Source organism: Cervus elaphus, chromosome 18 (assembly GCF_910594005.1).
Source record: "Cervus elaphus chromosome 18, mCerEla1.1, whole genome shotgun sequence".
NCBI lineage: Eukaryota > Metazoa > Chordata > Mammalia > Artiodactyla > Cervidae > Cervus > Cervus elaphus.
Window position 1 is genome coordinate 32,309,728 of NC_057832.1, and position 14,585 is coordinate 32,324,312.

The 14,585-nt window shown below is 37.1% G+C and overlaps 1 protein-coding gene across 4 annotated transcripts in view; it reads right to left on the reverse strand.

Moving 5' to 3' along the window:
- DGKB (diacylglycerol kinase beta) overlaps window positions 1-14,585 on the reverse strand; it is an 809,350-nt gene that overhangs the window by 307,701 nt on the left and 487,064 nt on the right. The gene's annotated exons all lie outside the window — the stretch shown is intronic.

Below are 14,585 nucleotides of genomic sequence, written 5' to 3' on the forward strand. Positions count from 1 at the left end.
AGCAAGTAAAGAAACACCTGGAATAACAGGCAAATTTGACCTTGGAGTACAGAATGAAGCAGGGCAAAGGCTAATAGAGTTCTGCCAAGAGAACGCATTAGTCAGAGCAAACACCCTCTTCCAACAACACAAGAGAAGACTCTACACATGGACATCACCAGATGGCCAACACAGAAATCAGATTGATTATATTCTTTGCAGCCAAAGATGGAGAAGCTCTATACAGTCAGCAAAAATAAGACCGGGAGCTAATTGTGGCTCAGATCATGAACTCCTTATTGCCAAATTCAGACTTAAACTGAAGAAAGTGGGGAAAACCACTAGACCATTCAGGTATGACCTAAATCAAATCCCTTATGATTATACAGTGGAAGTGAGAAATAGATTTAAGGGACTAGATCTGATAGACAAAGAAATCTGTATGCAGGTCAGGAAGCAACAGTTAGAACTGGACATGGAACAACAGACTGGTTCCAAATAAGAAAAGGAGTACGTCAAGGCTGTATATTGTCACCCTGCTTATTTAACTTATATGCAGAGTACATCATGAGAAACACTGGGCTAGAAGAAGCACAAGCTGGAATCAAGATTGCTGGGAGAAATATCAATAACCTCAGATATGCAGATGACACCACCTTCATGGCAGAAAGTGAAGAGGAACTGAAGAGCCTCTTGATGAAGGTGAAAGAGGAGAGCGAGAAAGTTGGCTAAAGCTCAACATTCAGAAAACTAAGATCATGGCATTTGGTCCCATCACTTCATGGCAAATAGATGGGGGAAAAGTGGCAGACTTTATTTTTTTAGGCTCCAAGACCACTGCAAATGGTGACTGCAGCCATGAAATTAAAAGATTCTTACTCCTTGGAAGGAAAGTTATGATCAACCTGGACAGCATATTAAAAAGCAGAGACATTATTTTGCCAACAAAGGTCTGTCTAGTCAAAGCTATGGTTTTTCCAGTAGTCATGTATGGATGTGAGAGTTGGACTATAAAGAAAGCTGAGCACCAAAGAATTGATGCTTTTGAACTGTGGTGTTGGAGAAGACTCTTGAGAGTTCCTTGGACTGCAAGGAGATCCAACCAGTCCATCCTAAAGATCAGTGCTGGGTGTTCACTGGAAGGACTGATGTTGAAGCTGAAACTCCAATACTTTGGCCACCTGATGTTAAGTGCTGACTCATCTGAAAAGATCCTGATGCTGGGAAAGATTGAGGGCAGGAGGAGAAGGGGACGACAGAGGAAGAGATGGTTGGATGGCATCACTGACTCAATGGACAAGAGTTTGGGTAAAATCCGGGAGTTGGTGATGGGCAGGGATGCCTGGCGTGCTGCAGTTCATGGGGTTGCAAAGAGTCAGACACAACTGAGCAACTGAACTGAACTGAATTACAGGAAAGCCACATGAATATATGGTAAGAGAGATCATGTCTTTATTATGATCTTCACTTGCACATTAACATGATTATTTACAAGGTACATTTTGCAATGTCTTGACATTTGTTAGCTGTGAAAGGGTATGCCAGATATGCTTCAGTGGAAAATGAAAGTGCTTGCCCAGAAATATAAAAACAATGATGACTCTTCTAATATTTACATGTTTTTATTTCTGTTGATAAAAACACACTTCAATATGCTTTCTTGCTGCTGCTGCAGCTTATATATATGCAAAATCCCCAATTCACAAAATCCTTTACAATTATTGGTTTCTCACTGGTAAATGAAGAAACTGCTACCATCAAATCAGAAATGTTTCCCTTTGTAACTTTCTGTCATTATTGTTATACCTATAAATGGTTCTCTTTGTCACTTTGGCTATGAATGATGCAATTTTCAGAAAGGAAAGTAGTATGAAGTCCATATAATAACCCTTCCAAGAATTATCCTATTTTACTTACATGCAGAGTACAACATGCTAAATGCCTGGCTGGATGAGTCACAAGCTGAAATCAAGACTGCCGAAGAAGTATCAACAACTTCAAACATGTAGATGATACCATTCTAATGGTAGAAAGCAAAGAACAAAAGAACCTCTTGATGAGGGTAAAAGAAGAGAGTGAAAAATCTGGCTTAAAACTCAACATTCAAAAAACTAAGATTATCACATCTGGTCCCATCACTTCATGGCAAATAGATGGGGAGAGAGTGGAAATAGTGCCAAATTTTGTTTTCTTGGGCTCCCAAATCACTGCTGACTGTGACTGCAGCCATAACATTAAAAGACACTTGTTTCTTGGAAGAAAAACTATGACAAACCTACACATTGAAAGCAGAGACATCACTTTGCTGACAAAGGTCCGTATAGTCAAAGCTATTGTTTTTCCATGTATGGATGTGAGAGTAGGACCATAAAGGCTGAGTGCCGAAGAATTGATGCTTTTGAACTCTGGTGCTGGAGAAGACTCTTGAGTGTCCCTTGGACAGCAAGGAGATGAAACCAGTCAGTCCTGTAGGAAATCAACTCTGAATATTCACTGAAAGGACTGATGTTGAAACTGAAGCTCCGACACTTTGGTTACCTGATGTGAAGAGCCAACTCACTGGAAAAGATCCTGATGTTGGCAAAGACGGAGGACAAGAGAAGGGGGTAACAGAGGATGACATAGTTGGATGGCATTACCGACTCAAAGGAAATGAGTTTGTGCAAACTCAGGGAGACAGTGAAGGACAGGGAAGCCTGGCACGCTGTAGTCCATGGTGTTGCAAAGACTCGGACATGACTTAGCAACTGAATAACAGCAACAAGAGTCATGTATTCATACACCACCACCAGCATCTTTTTGGACTTCCCTGGTGACTCAGATGGTAAAGAATCTGCCTGTAATGCCAGAGACCCTGCAATGAGGCAGACCTGGTTCAATCCTTGGGTTGGGAAGATCCCCTGGAGAAGGGAATGGCTACCCACTCCTGTATCTGGCCTGGAAAATTCCATCAAGAGAGGAGCCTGGCAGGCTACAGTGCATGTGGTTGCAAAGAGTCAGACATGACTGAGTGACTTTCGCTCACTTCACCACCTCTTTCAGTGAAAAACTGGGCTGCAAACACGATCAATGTGTACTGCAGTCTCTTCCAAATCTCTTTGCTCTTTCAGGATATATTTCTAAATTGATTCAGCCCCAAAGTCTTTCCACCTCTTCTCTGTTTCTTATTCGTAATTCTACTTCCCCAGGTTTGGTCTGTGGCCCTGAACTCTCAGAAAGAGTTTGAATTATTCTCCATCATCTTTGGCTTTATTTGTATCCCCTGGGTTTACTGGCTTGCTACTATTTTTAAAAGTTATACACAGAAATTGACCTGTAAGATCCATATGGAAATGAGTTTGCACAAATTCAGGGAGATACTATGAACCATAATCTATGAACCATAATCCCCCAAAGAAGGATATTTGAGGAGTGGTTCCCCTGTGTGTCTACCCACTGCCAAAATTCTGACTTCTTTAGCCTTGTCCCAGTTCTAATTTCATTGCCTCCATTTCCCTCATTCCATGTTTCACTTTCTATCTCTTCTCCTGTTTTCTTTTCTTCAGTCTGCTCCAGAGCCATTTTTCTTTTGCAAGTGACACATTTCAGATGTGTGTAGGAGGAATAAGCAAGCATGAAGCCCAGAAACCAGTCCTAGGGAAGAAAATCAAATGCATTAAATGGATGGAACTCTAATAAGCATAGATGGAATGAACATATGAGGATAGTGGATATTCTAGTTATCTTCCTAGTTCCTCCCTTCGAACACTAATGTTCCTACTTTTCTAGCTGCTGGAAATACTGACAGCTGATCACAGCTGGGCAGGGAAGAACCTCTAGCCTTACATCACAGCTTCTCCTAGGGAAGAAGGTCAATCAAAGACAGAAGAGTTTCACCTTTTGCTTTAAGAATTATTCTCAAGGGTCATTCTAGCTCTAGAAATCTCTATGGGATCAACTGAAACTTTTTTGAGATTTAATTAAAATTCAACACTGACATGAAGTCACTCAGTCATGTCCGACTCTTTGTGACCCCTTGGACTATAACCCACCAGGCTCCTCCGTCCATGGGATTTTCCAGGCAAGAATACTGGAGTGGGTTGCCATTTCCTCCTCCAGGAGATGTTCCCGACCCAGGGACTGAACCTGAGTCTCCTGCATTGTAATCATAATTTCTTTGTTCCCTCACCATTGTTGATACCAATGCATTTCCTGTATACAAATCTCCATTTCAGAATCATTTTCTAGGGAACTTAATCTGAAACTATAGGTATTGAGGTCAGAGAAATCTGGGTTTGAAACCAAGCACTTTAACATGCTGTGTGACCTTGGGTTCTTTAGCATCCTCAGCTTCTGTCAACAAAAAATGGCAATATGAAGGCAACAGTATTGTATTTTATGAGAATGGCATCATAGATTTGTGCAACCTGATTACCTAGAAAAATGACTTAAGTGAAAAATCAAATAGTATATTTAAAACACATTATTTTGTAGAAAAGACTCAATAATTATATATGTGTGTGTGTGTATATATATATATATATATATATATACACACTCCTTTCTAACTTTAGGGAGATTGATGAAAATGAGAGGGAAATCAAGCACAGTTAATTAAAAATATATAATTATCATTTTTGGAATAGAGACAGTCATCTCAGAATCAAAAAGACTTTAAGCTACTTTAATTGTACCAATAAATCTAAACTTGACAAGCAGTTCCACACTACTGTTTGTTGTGCTTTTTTTTGACCAGGGAAGTTTACTCTTTGTATTAGGCAGAATAATCCCCACCTCCCTCAAAGCTGTCTAATCTTTTATGTCCTCACCCCCCAAAGCAATGACAACGTGACAGTACATAGTCAAGAGAGTTTTGCAGATACGATTAAATTTAGGACTTTGCAATGGGGAGATTATTCTGGATACCTAGTTGAGCTCACTATGATCACAAATGTTCTTAAAAGTAGAAGGCAGAAGAAAATAAAAGGAATATGTGGTAGTACAAAAGAGATTAGAAGACATGATGTGAAAAGAACTCAACTTGGATTTGAAGATAGAGAACAGGGATTGTGCTGGAAAAGTCACGGAAATGGATTCTCCTCTAGAGGAATGCAGCCCTGCCAATACCTGATCCTTAACACAAACGTGTGTCAGAAATTTCTGACCTAGAGAACTGCAAAATAATAAATAATAAAGTTCTGGGGGTTCTTTATTTCCTTTCTAAGCAGTTTGTAATTTCCTAGAGGCTACATTTAGCATAGACTACATTTAGACTATTTATGTATAGACATGAATTTCTTTTTTTGTCTGAAAAGAACTCATTTTGGTCAGATTCTCAAAAGGAGATAACCAGTGGTCCAGGATGACAAAACGTGTCTGCAGTACAGTGTTTATCACATATTTGTAACATGTCATGGTCGTTTTGATAAACCAAAATCTTAAGCATTTGTTATTTGAAATTTTTAGATCTTAAGTAACAAATCACGAGACAAAGTTGAATATCCCTTCCCAAACCACATCGATGCCCCATCACCCCCTGATGCTGTAAGACACTAGGTTTGAGGTAATATGCACAGCAGCAAAAGAAAACTAATATAATCTTCATGATTCATGCATAGGACTAATTGGTCAGATATAAGCTCAGTTTTTGCTCCCTCATTGGGTCAGTATGTAATGTTGAGAAATTTATTTTACTGTCAAAATCATAGTTATCTCTTCTGAAAAGCAGGCTGTACTGACCCAACGGGGTGATTTTGAGTACAGTAAATGTAGTTAAAGTATTGTGGCAATGAAATAAAAAAATAAACAATTTATTAATAAATGGCATTATTATTATTTTAAGAATCAATGAAAGTAATAAATAATGCTGTGACAATGCTCCCAATGTGATAATCAATGTCATATTATCTTCAATGGTTTATCTGCTTCATTTCACGTATGTTTCTAATTTCTGCTATTTCTCTTATGCAAGAAAAAAGAAAACTTAATTGCTTTTATCAATTTGAAAATTTAATTATGTTTGAAAATAACATTTATTTAATTTTCTACTGTTAAATCATGACAGAAAGCAAGTTTTCTGAATATATTTATGAAAGCAATCTCTAGAAATATGTTCCAAGCTCCAAACAAGAAGATATAGTTATTAAATGTGACACATGTCGTACTAACATTTCTTTTCTGGAAATATAGGGCAAATGGGTACTATAATTGATTATAATTTAGAAAAATACCAAAGAAAGGATCAAGAGAAATTATCAGTGCTCTTCAGGCAAAGAGTATTTCAAATGGAATTTAACGCCTAACTATCCTCATTACATGCATTAGCACTTTAGAAAATGCAGTATTTTAAAAATTAATCTCCAATACCAATATTAATTCCTATTTAATTTTAACAGTACTGAATGTTTAACTTTGAGCAAAGATAATTAGGAAATAAATAAAAGTTAAACATTAAATTCATCAAACTAATAGTTTTTACAAGAGCTGGATTCATTTAACAACGGAATGGATATCGCACCTCTTGTTTGGCTAAGGACTGAGAATTCTTGGTCCCTGTCTTCACAGGCATTTCTGCCTCCTTGGAGAGTTGTGTTGGGATGGTGTCCAGGAGAAGGCTGCTCTGAAACTCTGACCACTCTCTAGCTCAGAGAGAGCGTTTGTGTGTGCTTAGCTGTGTCTGACTCTTTGCAACCCTGTGGACTGCAGCAGGGATCAAAGCCACATCGGCATCCCCTGCACTGGCAGAGGGATTCTTTACCACTGCGCCACTTGGGAAGACTCCCCTTAAAAAAAAAAAAAAACAGTGTTTGTTTTTTAACTAAGTTTTTCATTTCACTCTTAGTGACTTCTTAGTGATTCATCAGCAAGTAGTGTATCTATTTCTCTCATAAAGTTCATTCAAGATAGTCTTGCCTTAATCAAATTCTAGGAGGCTGACCTTCATTTTAATTAGAATTTTCAGTATAATATTATTAAACGTATTAGAACACAAAAAAGCAAGTGTAATCTTTGAAAATATTTAATGACTCTCAAGGCTGAAATTACCTAAGTGAACTATTAAAAACTATATAATTGTTAACGTGCTTTCACAGAATTTACTAAGACAACTAATTTCATGTTCCTTAATGAACTTAATTTGCATGAAGGCTTTTTTTTTGGGGGGTTCTCTTTTTGCTTATTCGTGTGTTTCTGCAGTAAAGACCTGCAACCTCAGCAAACCATAAATTTCATTTTTATACACAAAACACTTTTCTGGGAACCAAGACTTTATGATTTATGGAGATGCATTTCATTTTTAAATATATAAAGGAGATGAAATGATAACAGAAAAAAACTTTATGTTGAGGCTCAGAAAAAGTGATAATAACTAAAAACTAAGCTGGAGTTGATTGATTCAGTAACCAAGTCCACGAAAGTAGATTCAATTTTTACATTACTTATTACCACAGAATTAACATAAAATGACTTTGATACTTTTAAAACTATTCATATTTTTATACTGATTTCAAATTTTCTCCACATTTACTGGTTCCTGGGTTAGAAAAGTAAGATTTAATTTAAGCTGAGGAGCAATACAGAAAGTATGTCCCACTCTTTAAAGTGTGCTAAGCATATTCATTAAAATTCTCATTAGAAATTATTTACTTACCAAATGTGACTGTACATGCCAGCTTTCTTTACCTGATTTATTATTTTTAATTGCATTATCTCCTAAATGTATTTTCAACTAAGATAACTGTGTTAATTGGAATCTTTAAAGGCAATCTCCAAGACAGAGAATTGTCTTTAATCTCTGGGGATTTACAATATTTTCAACAATTTATCATGAGATTTTCAAAAGTCAATTTCCCCACTTACACTCTATAACCCCTCAAATTTCCCCTAGTATTCTCCTTTAAGTCTTTCTTAGAAAATAACTGTAAGATTGTGCCTTAGAGAATCCTAGGGAAAGCATTTTCAAGGCAGAATTTATTGGCCTTTAAGGAACTGAAAAATAAGACAAAGAAAAGGAAGCTTATAGGTTAACATTTTCCACTCAGTACAGGAAGGATGAAATTACAAAATTTAAATACCTTATTACAAGATAACAAATAACAGAAATCATTAGTACGTGACAGTACCTAGACAGCAAAGCCTTATTGTCAAGTCTGCAGCTTCTGAAGTTTTTAAGTATTGTATTCTATGTGTATCTATCTAAATCAGACACAAATGCAAGGATACTAGGACAAATTAATTCTGACTGGAGAGTTTGCTGATCCAACTTGTCAGTGTAACATTAGAATAGCCGGGATTAAGAAAATGGGGCTCAGTCTCTCCACCGCGTTATCGCGTTTTACCCTGACGCTGATGCTCAGTGAGCCTGATGGAGTTGAATTAGACAAGAGAGCAAAGGTAGTTTTTTTTTTTTTAGTCTAATGAAAATGTGATGTTTTGGAGGAGGACTTAGTAAAGAAACCATCAAAAGCAGTGTTATTCTTGTATTCATGTTCTAAAAAGGAAAAAAAAAAAGTAAATGTAGACTCTCTTATTAAAGGAATACTGTCAAGCTAGACTTATGTGTTATTGAGAACCATTTACTACCCAAACCCACTATACAGTCAACATAGTAATTTAGATAAAAACAGAAAGTGCAGTGAATCTTGCTTCCTGGAGTGACAGAGGTTGGAGCATGGGTGAGTTTTCAATGAACTTCACTTAGGAGTGGCCATGAATTATAGATGACAGCATTGTTAGATGCATTATTTTATCTCAAATTAGACCTGACATTGTGAAGCAAGATGTCCTTCTAGCAATCTAAGTAAGTGTTGGCAGCAAAAATCAGTTTCAATCTAGAAATATATTCCTTAAAGAAACATTCAATTAAGTATCACCTAATTATCTTCTCTATGCCTTTTGAAAGGTTAACACTTCCATGTCTTAAAATCTAAGTAATAAGAAAAAAAAATACATAGTGACCTGAATATATTCCCTAACCTTTAACTATTTCTAACATTTTAAACATTTCAAATCCTTTAATGATGAAAAAATTATATAATATTGAGAGAAAGCCTTACTAATTTTTAATTCAGGCTTTCTCCAAGTCAAGAGTTCCTGATATTTAATTGAAAACAGTCAGATGAGACATTGCCAACTAAAGTATGTCTAAGGGAAACAAACATGAAAGGAGGTGTGACTTTCCTAAGGTAGGCTTGCTTTTAGTATATGTATTTATATCTACACTTCCTCTTTGTACTTACTCTTTATCACACTCATTCCTGAAATAGTGTTACTCTTACTTCAGTAGAGAAGAAAATGAGATTTTATGGCATTTGCAAATGTTTTTTAAAATATTTCAATATAAAAGCCATATCCTTTTCTATTTCTATTGAGATATTATTACAAAATATTTTATATATAACATGATGAATAGAAGTATTATAAAAATACTGGTGATCCCATCAGATAGTTCCCCTCCTCTCTTCACCTAGATAACTACTTTCTTTCACTAGTGTCTTTGACATTTATCATCTCCATCGATTGATTATGCTTTCTCTATGTATGAATTTCTAAAACATAAAAATGTTTGTAAGTTTTAAAACTTTCTGAAAATATTATTAGAGATATGCATTTTACTGCACTTTCCTTTTTCAGATCAAGCATTTCCCATATTCTGATCAAGAATATATCTATAAGATATATTCAGGCTGACATATGTAACTCAAATTCTTTCATTATCATTTCTGAACACTATTCCACTGTCTGAATTTGCTACCACAGTTTATTGACCTACGGTTGATGGCACGAGCTTCCCTTGTGGCTCAGCTGGTAAAGAGTCAGCCTACAATGTGGGAGACCTGGATTCGACCCCTGTGTTGGGAAGATCCCCTAGAAAAGGGAAAGGCTACCCACTCTAGTATTCTGGCCTAGAGAATTCCATGGATTATATAGTCAGTGGGGTCACAAAGAGTCAGACACGACTGACCAACTTTCACTTCACTGCTGATGACACAGTAGGAAGACTCAAATTTATCTTTCAAGTATAAACAATGCAAAGAATGTTGACCATTTTCAAACAAGTCTCATGGCATATGTATGTTAGAATTTCTCTAGAATACATAGCTAGAAATAGAAGTGCTGGGTCTTAGCATATGCACATCTTTACATCTACTGATATACTGTTCTTCAAAGTGTTTCTATCAACATAAACATGATGCACAGTGTTTAAGATCTGCCTTTGCTTCTCATGCATGCCAACACTTGGTGTTATCAGACCTTTAATTTTAATTATTCTGAAAGATATAAAATGGTAACTTTTAATTTGCTTTTTCCTAATTGAAACCAATTGAATAATCTGTATTCGCTGGGTATACATTTTCCCTTATAGAATTGCTTTATTCATATCTTTTGTCCATTTAAATAAAAAAAAAAACTCACTTTTCTGTTTATAACCACAGAAAGCTTTTTCATGTTCTAAATAATAATCCTTTAACAGCTACAGACATTACAGTTATTTCTCCCTAGATGCAGAATATCTTTTGTATTGAAGTTTTATTTGAGATACAGATGTTATCAACGTATATGAAGTCAATTTTATTAATATTAAACTTTTTTAAGTTTGTGATATGATATATAAATCTAATTTACTCTTTCCGAAATAGACAAATAATCCCTGAAGACGATTTAAACAATCTCCTCTTTGATTTACAATGCTATTTGACATATGCTATGCTTTCCTGTGGTGGGACTTGTATCCAGGCACTCCTTTCTAATTGCTGTTGCCGTTAAGTTGCTCAGTCATGTCCAAAACTGTGACCCCATGAACTGTGCACAGCAGGCTTCCATGTCCTCCGCCATCTCCCGGAGCTTGCTCAAACTCACGTACATTGAGTTGGTGACACCATCCAACAATCTCGTCCTTCGTCTTCAACCTTTCCCAGCCTCAGGGTCCTTTCTAACACATCAGCTCTTCTCATCAAGTGGCCAAAATACTGGAGCTTCAGCTTCAGTATCAGTTCTTCTCATGAATATTCAGGGTTGATTTCCTTTAGGACTGACTGGTTGGATCTCCTTGCAGTCCAAGGGACTCTCAAGAGTCTTCTCCAACAGTACAGTTGAAAAACATCAATGCTTCGACACTCAGCCTTCTTTATGGTCCAACTCTCACATCCATACATGACTACTGGAAAAACCATAGCTTTGATTTGATGGACCTTTGTTGACAACGTAATATCTCTTCTTTTTAATATGCTGTCTAGGTTTGTCAAAGCTTTCCTTCCAAGCAGCAAGTATCTTTTCATTTCATGACCACAGTCACCATCTGTAGTGATTTTAGAGACCAAGAAAATAAACTCTGTCACTGTTTCCGTTGTTTGCCCATCAATATTCCATGAAGTGATGGGACTGGATGGCATGATCTTAGTTTTTTGAATGTTGTATTTTAAGCCAACTTTTTCACTCTCCTTTTTCACCTTCATCAAGAGACTCTTTAGTCATTCCTATTTTCTTCCATAAGGGTGGTGTCATCTGCATATCTGAGGATATTGATATGTCTCCCAGCAATCTCAATTCATGTTGAAACTAATACACAGTTGTACTCATCTCAAACACTACCAAAGTAATGCTTGAAATTCATCCAGCCTGGCATTTCACATGATGTACTCTGCATAAAAGTTAAGTAAGCAGAATGACAATATACAGCCTTAATGTACTGCTTTCCCAATTTTGAGCCAATCCACTGTTCCATGTCCAGTTCTAACTGTTGCTTCTTGACCTGCATACAGGTTTCTCAGGAGGCAGTTAAGGTGTTCTGGTATTAGTACCTCTTTAAGAATTTTCCACACTTTGTTGTGATACACACAGTCAAAGGCTTTAGCGTAGTCAATGAAGCAGAAGTAAATGTCTTTCTGGAATTCTCTTGTTTTTTCTATAAACCAATGGATGCTGGCAAATTGATCTCTGGTTCCTCTGCCTTCTCTAAATCCAGCTTGAACACCTGAAGTTCTCAGTTCACATACTGTTGAAGCCTAGCTTGGAAAATGTTGAGCATTACTTTGGTAGTGTGTGAGGTGAGTGCAACTGTGCATTAGTTTGAACATTCTTTGGCACTTCTTTGGGAATGGAATGAAAACTGACCTCTTTCCAGGCCTGTGGCCACTGCTGAGTTTTCCAAATTTGCTGGCATATTAAGTGCAGCACTTTCACAGCATCATATTTTAGGATTTGAAATAGCTCAACTGGAATTCCATCACCTCTCTAGCTTTGTTCAAAGTGATGCTTCCTAAGGCCCACTTGACTTTGCACTCTAGATGTCTGGCTCTCAGTGAGTGATCACACCCTCATAGTTATCTGGGTTAGGAAGATCTTTTTTGTAGAGTTCTGTGTATTCTTGCCATCTCTTCTTAATATCTTCTGGTTCTGTTAGGTCCATACTGTTTCTGTCCTTTATTATGCCCATCTTTGCATGAAGTGTTCCCTGGGTATCTCTAATTTTCTTGAAGAGATCTCTAGGCTTTCCCATTCTATTGTTTTCCTCTATTTCTCTGCATTATTCACTTGGGAAGGCTTTCTTATCTCTCCTTGCTATTCTTTGGAACTCTGCATTAAATGAGTATATCTTTCCTTTTCTCCTGTGCCTTTCGTTTCTCTTTTCTCAGCTATTTGTAAGGCCTCTTCAAACAACCATTTGCCTTTTTGCATTTCTTTTTCTTGGGGATGGTTTTGACCACTGCCTCCTCTACAATGTAATGATCCTTTGTCCACATTTCTTCAGGCAGTCTGAGATCTAATCCCTTGAATCTACTTGTCACTTCCACTATAATCACAAGGAATTTGATTTAGGTCATACCTGAATGGTCTAGTGATTTTCCCTACGTTCTTCAATGTAAGTCTGAATTTTGCAGTAAGGAGTTAATGATCTGAGCCACAGTCAGCTCCCAGTCTTGTTTTGGCTGACTGTATAGAGCGTCTCCATCTTCAGCTGCAAAGAATATAATCAATCTGATTTTGGTGTTGGCCATCTGGTGATGTCCATGTGTAGAATCATCACTTGTGTTGTTGCTGGAAGAATGTGTTTGCTGTGACCAGTGCATTCTCTTTGCAAAACTGTTTTAGCCTTTGCCCTGCTTCATTTTGTACTCCAAGGCCAACTTGCCTGTTACCTCTGGTATCTCTTGACTTCCTAATTCTTGCATTCCATTCCCCTATGAGGAAAAGGACTTCTTTTTTCCTGGTGTCAGTTCTAGGTCTTGTAGGTCTTCATAAAACCATTCATCTTTAGCTTCTTTTGCATTAGTGGTTGGGGTATAGACTTGGATTAGTGTGATATTGAATGGTTTGCCCTGGAAACAAATAGTGATCATTCTGTCATTTTTGAGATTGCACTCAAGTACGTGTTTTGGACTCTTTGACTATAAAGCCTACTCCATTTCTTCTAAGGGATTCTCGCCCACATTAGTAGATATACTGGTCATCTGAATTAAATTCTCCCATGCTGGTCCATCTTAGTTCAGTTCAGTTGATCAATCAGGTCCAACTCTTTGTGACCCCATGGACTGCAGCACGCCAGGCATTCCTGTCCATCACCAACTCCAGGAGCTTGCTCAAACTTATGTTCATCAAGTCAGTATTGCCACCCAGCCATCTCATTCTCTGTCATCCCCTGCTCCTCTTTCTCCTCCATTTTTGTTCACTGATTCCTAACATGTCAGTGTTCACTCTTGCCGTCTCCTGTTTGACCATTTTCAATTTACCTTGTTTCATGGAGCTAACATTTCAGATTCCTATGCAATATCTACAGCATTTAATAATTAATTTAAGTAATATCCTCCTTGATTCACAGTGCTATTTGTCATATATTATGCTTTCCTGTTGGGGAGGGGGCTTGTTTTCAGGCTCTCCTTTCTAACAGTCTTTTTCCATTCTTGCAACCAAACCACATTTCACATTGCCTTAATTTTCATAGCTTCACAATACATATTAATATTTGGTAGCACAAACTCTTGTATTCTATCTTGATTGTAAACATTTGCCTTCCATACACATTTTAAGATAAGCTTGTCCAGTTCCATTTTTAAAAATACATTTTTAGGATTGTAAATGAATTAAAAATTAAGGTGAACTGACATTTTGATGGCAGTCTTCTTACTAATGAATAGGTTTTTAATACCCTTCCATAATGACTCAGATGGTAAAGAATCTGCCTGCAATGCAGGAGACCCACCTTTGATCCCTGGATCAGGAAGATCCTCTGGAGAAAGGAGTGACAACCCAGTCCAGTATTCATGCCTGGAGAATTCCATAGAGAGAGGAGCCTGGCAAGCTACAGTCTATGGGGTTGCAAGACTAAAACACCACCAGGCAATACTCAGACATGCATAGGGTCTAATCCTAACTTCACCATTTACTGGCTGTGCCCTCCTGAACAAGTTCTATAATCAGGGCACAACTGAGCGACTAACACTAACACAATAAATGCATCTTTTTTTTGTTCTTGAGGGTCTTATGCAACTTTGTAACATTTATACAGTGTGATTTTTATTTTCTGCCATGCTTATAAATAGGACTTAATTCTCTTTCCTTTGGATTATATTTGAAAACTACCAAATATCAGATGGCTCTTATTATGTCTAATAATTTGAATGTAGACCGTT